Source organism: Periplaneta americana, chromosome 2 (genome assembly GCF_040183065.1).
Source record: "Periplaneta americana isolate PAMFEO1 chromosome 2, P.americana_PAMFEO1_priV1, whole genome shotgun sequence".
In the NCBI taxonomy this organism is placed as follows: Eukaryota; Metazoa; Arthropoda; class Insecta; order Blattodea; family Blattidae; genus Periplaneta; species Periplaneta americana.
Window position 1 is genome coordinate 5,544,411 of NC_091118.1, and position 6,000 is coordinate 5,550,410.

The 6,000-nt window shown below is 31.8% G+C and overlaps 1 protein-coding gene across 1 annotated transcript in view; it reads right to left on the bottom strand.

Moving 5' to 3' along the window:
* LOC138695373 (uncharacterized) overlaps positions 1-6,000 on the bottom strand; it is a 36,252-nt gene that overhangs the window by 6,745 nt on the left and 23,507 nt on the right. The window lies entirely within an intron of this gene.

Below are 6,000 nucleotides of genomic sequence, written 5' to 3' on the forward strand. Positions count from 1 at the left end.
CCTTTTCTAAAGATAAATTTTCAATTTTTATATTTCCATTTCGTACAATATTCTGGTCACGAGACATAATCATATACTTTGTCTTTACGGGATTTACTTCCAAACCTATCTCTTTACTTGCTTCAAGTTAAATGAAATATTCATATACACATCTATTAATGTTATTTTTGATGCCATACCCTTGTGCATCGCTGCACTTCCTACAAAGAAATATAATATTTTTCTTAGAATAGCCAGTAACTTATGGTATGAAAGGAATTAAGCATTTTTAATAACAATTTATAATCAACTTCCATCAGAATACAAGGTTTTACCAAATTCCCGGTATTTTAAGAAATGTTTATGAAAAACTTTTTTTAGTAAGAATATTTATATTAATTCTCAGTTGGTTTATTCATTTGATGGTTTTAAACTTTTTCTTTTTTCTCCCTAAAACTTCAGACATACCTTATTGTTCTTATTTATTTTATTTATTTATTATTATTTTTTAATTTATTGAGTATGCCCCAACAAGTATAACTCGTATGTAGGGGCTATACAAGAACGCATACATATGTATGTATATATGTGTGTGTGTATGTATGTATCCAATGCCTACCCACTTCACTTTATGACACATACATATGTTGTACAATGTAATTTAAAAAGTCATGAAACTACAGTCTGTGGAAAACATACAATATCTCAAGAATTAAAGAAAGAAAGCAAAATAAGGACAAACAATAAGGTAACAAAGTTTTGCGCAGAAAGAAGAAACATTTTGAAACCATGAAATAAATAAACTGAGAATTAAAATAAATAATCTCCCAAAAACGTCTTTTTAAACAATTCTTTGAATGCCGGCAACTTGGTAATAATACATTATGCAACGAGCCTATAATGGTAGTAATTAAGACGCGAGTATGTTTATGAAACTCGCTTGCGCTCGTTTCATAATTTTCATATGAGCATCTTAATTACCATTATAGGCAAGTTTCATACGACTTTTTATGCTCGACCATATTTCTAACTTGATATTATTCGTAAGTATTCATGTTATTCTTATCTGACTGGGGAGCGGAACTGACCTTGTGCAATATCTCGTAAATTGTGAGATGTGCGCAGACGCGAAAGTATTGATTTTTTCCTAGAAACAAATGAAGGGTACACGGGAATAACGAACAAGGTCCATCAAAAATCGAAATTGAGTTAAATGTGCCATCTGATAGTAGAAGGAGAGTACTTTCATGTGGCTGCATTGGTTTTATGTAAGAATGAAAATTATCCTCAGCATTCTGCGTTAAAGTTTCTGTATACTTTGGAAGAATGAACAATGTCACATCCATCCCAAGAAAGAACGAACAATGTCCATTTTAAACACAGAAACTAATGCAGACAGCTTTTACAAACTTGATGTTAGAGTCATAGCACATTGCTGGTTAGTTTATTTTTACATATGCCAATACGATCTGTATTATACAATAATAATATTATTAAATGACTGTATGGTGTTTAGCTGTTATTCCATGTGACAATAAATTATATTAATTTTCATTAGAACTACTTGTGAGCATAATACAAACAGCTGTACTATTCCAGTGTTCAGATGTCTGTCGTAGGGTACTGATTATTTCCTTTGTTATACTTTTATGGTACATATTGTAGTGTTTGTGCTTAGTGCAATTTATTTTTATAATGTCTGACATTAGAGAAAATGAATTATCCGGATCCATTCCATATTCTGTAAATTCAAGGAAGAGAAAAGTTACAGGACGTGTTACAGATGCATAAAAAAATTCGTGCTACGAGTCATATTATGGGAGAAGACTGTAAATGTTCTCGTTTTCCGTGTTTTCATAAAATAAGCCAAAGTGAAAGAAGCGATCTTATTAAACATTTCAATGAATTAGCATCATATGACACTCAAAATGCTCACCTTTCAGGACTAATTTCGGTACTTCCTGTGCAAAGAAGAAGATCCAGAAAAACACAAGCCGAAGCTGATTTTCATAATTTTTCTTACAGATATAAAATGCGTATAAACAAAGATGGGCAAAATACTGATGTTCCCGTTTGCTATAAAACATTTATTGCTCTACATGTAATAACAGGCAGACGTTTAGTCACTTTGAAAACGTCATTGGCTACCACTGGAAAAGCCCATACAGAAACAAGAGTTAAACATGGAAACAGGGCTCACCAAATGAAAGGAGAGATTTTATCTAAAATTTGTCAGCATATTCAATCACTTAGAGGTCAGAAAGTCCACTAATCTCGTCACGATAGCCGAAGGTTGTATCTTCCAGAGGACTTGAATATTTCTAAGCTGCTTAAGTTACACTTAGAAAAATTTCCTGCGAACCCTGTCTTACGAGCAATACAGAGTAATTTTTGTCACTAAATACAACATTAGCTGACATTTCACACATTAAATCAGAAATTTCCAATGACAAAGATGCAAGTAAATTAGATAATTTTGAGGAGAAACAAAATTTGATTTGGAAGAATGAATTGCACAAGAGAAAAGGACAGAAGTTTTATGAAGTAAAATGGGCTGCACGTCTAAAATCCAGGAAGTCAGAGTATAAAGAGGCTATCTGCATGGATTTCCAAAAGAAATACCAGTTCCAAACTTTTCAACTATTGAGGGGTATTATCGTCGACAGCTGCCCTTTTATTCTTGTAACATACATACGCTGTCAACAGGAAGATTTGTTTTCTACATGTATGACCAAAATATTTAAAACAAAGGCTCTGATGAAGTTTGCTCTAAGTTATGGTATCACTGTATGAATATTGTACCAAGCTGCGTTGGTGAACTCCATATCTTCTACGATTCTTGTTCCGGACAAAATAGGAACTTTACGGTATTTAGATTTTCTCATTATGTAGTACATACTAAGAAGAGGTTTGATGCTCAGTGGATCACATTTCCCACTCGAGGCCACTCGTACCTGGAATGTGACAAAAACATGGGACATGTCAATCAGAGAGCAAGGTGTGAAGTACCCGATGACTGGAGGCAAGAGATTGCGAATTCTAGGAGGAAACCAAACCATTCATCATTGTAAACTGTAAACAGCTACAAGGCAAAGTACAAGGAATTACAAATTTTGAAAAATGTTTGTTCTCCAACTGCTAGAGAATATTTCAGTCTTCCTCCCACCAATGACGAGTCACAAGAAGTCAATAACAGTGAATGAGACGATTTTATAGTTCAATATATTCATTCACAATGGAAAATTCAGTGCAATTAGATTAGTGTGTAGATTTGTTTTTCAATAATTGTTTGGAACAATGAACACTCAAAGATAAAAATATTTATAATGGGTCAACAATATTTATAACCTTTAAAAAGAATACCCTACACGAAAATAAACATGTGCTACATTGTTTGAAAATATTATGCCTGATTCTATTCCCAACAAATATTCAATTAAATTGTGACATTGTTCGTTCTTCCCGTTGATAAAATGTAGCAAAGTAGACTTTTTGCAGTTTTGCATTGTTGTAATTCATAAAATCAAAACAATATTTTGTCACATATTTCCTTTATAATGGTACATTCTCGTGTGATAAAAAATAACAATAAGTTAACAATAAACTATACGTTTCAAGTCCTCAAACTTTAAATTTCATTTATCTCAAAATTATTCTGAATGGACATTGTTCGTTATTCCCGTGTACCCTTCAAATGTCATTGACCTTGATATAATCTAGAGAGTAAAATAAAGATTAATCTTGATATAACCTTGAAATTGATTTAGACATTGAAAAACGAGATGACAAATTAAATTTATTTGAATATTATTTACAATTAACGCTAATTATTATAGTAACAGAACATAACCTTCTGCGACAGTATTGGATTTCCAGCCTCCGTGACGTTTCGCTAGTTGTCTTTTGATTGCATATCCGAGAATAATCGATACTTGCGCTTTCATATTGCTATAAATATACAATGGTGTTTTCTGATTGGTGGAAAACTTTAACTTTAATGAATAGGTGTACTTTAATGAGGTCCATTAAAGGGCTGCTATCAGGTGTATAATTACTACATTTCGGCATGGTCGAGCATAAAATTCTATATTCTAAAGGAAGTTGGTTAAAAGCTGTTATTAAAAACTGCTTAATTCCTTTCATTCCATAACTTACTGAACCATGCCGAGAAAAAAAAAAAAATATATATATATATTTTTTCTTGTTATCTTGTTAAATAACTATGTATGTATATCTTTATTAAACTCACAAATAATATTATTATGTAAAATATGGCTACCCCCCCATTGGAGATACAATAATAATAATATTATATTATTATGTATCAAATTGTTAATAACTTTGTACATGAAAATAGCAGCACCTAATTTGATAACTAATTCATCTGGTAGAACGAAAGAAAAACTGATATAAATATTTAACTGGAATGAAATAATGAAAACTTAATAAATTTCTTAAAGCTCTATTATTTAATTCTTGTTGTATTTTTTTTTTCACAGACTGTAGCTTTATGATTTATGTTTTACGACATAATTATGTATCTATACAGGTATAGCCCCAGAATATGAGTTTTATTCGTTCGGGCATACTCGATAAATTAAAGAAAAAATGCGAAGTGAATGCTTATTGTACAAGGCCACCTAAAGTAATCACAGAGTCAATTGTTTTCATTTCATTATATCAGTCTGATTGATGTGGCACGGATATAAAGTACATTGTTGTTTTAAAACTCATATCGGTCTTCTAAAAATTTAGCTTAGAATAAAACTTGTACAAAACATTTTTAAAGCAACTTTTGTTATGTAATATCCTAAGAAATCAATAATAAGGGAGATATTTCAATTTATTTACTTAAGACCCCTTATAACCTCCCTTTTAAACAAAGTATTTTGAATGTCATGTTGATGTTGTTTAGTCAATTGTCCGAAGACACGTCTGGACCTCACAACTGCTACCAACATGGCACCACTTATGAGGCAACTAGGCCAGGAGATAATGAGGTAGGGTTTGAATGCCATATTTTCTAAAATCTAAGTTGGACCTAACTTATTTTACATACCAGTTTTCGTAGAAATCGATTCAGCCATTATCGCGTGAAAAGTTAACAGACAGAAACAAAAATTTAAAAAACGCGATTTTCGGTCTCGTATTTTTGTAAAAGCGAGAATTACCAGAAACATCTAGGTTACAGTTTTATTATTAGGCGTACTATAGATTATTATTATTATTATTATTATTATTATTATTATTATTATTATATTATCATCATCATCATCATCGTCGAAAGTATGTGGACCAGCATAGAGAGAAATTTGTACACCTCAAAATGGAGGTCTGCTAAACAATTAAAGTTTACTACAACTTGTAACTAAATGAGTTCCATTAATTATGATTTTTGCCAGGAAATGGATTGAAATGTAACTTTTAATGATGACAAAACAAATTTCGGCAACCAGGAAGGCACACCTCTGCCTTTTCTCTGCAGTTGTACAACTTTCATTTGAAACGTCATATTTACTTACGTCTATTTTCTTTCTGCAAATGAAGCTTTCAGGTATAACTCCGCGTAAAGTTGATTTGAATAATTTCGAGAGAAAAATTGTTCCGGGGCCGGGCATCGAACCGGGACCTTTGGTTAAACGTATCAGCGCTCTACTAACTGAGCTACCCAGGAACTCTACCACACACCGATCCAATTTTTCCCTCTATATCAATAGACTTTAACCCTTGTACTACCAGACATTTTTGTGACACTGAATAGCATGGGGTCAATGCTGACCCCAATATTAAAAAATCGGAAAATAAAACATTTTCAGTACTGACATTATGCACAAAATTAGTCATCAGCCATTGTTTTTATCATAATTTATTCATAAATTAACTATTTAACTACAATATTAATGTTTTTATACAGTTATAGATACTGATGTGTAGAGGGATAATACATTTTTTGAAACTTTTTTTCATATGTGCTTCGAAGGACTTCTCCAATCAATTACTATAATATTGTTTGCATATCAA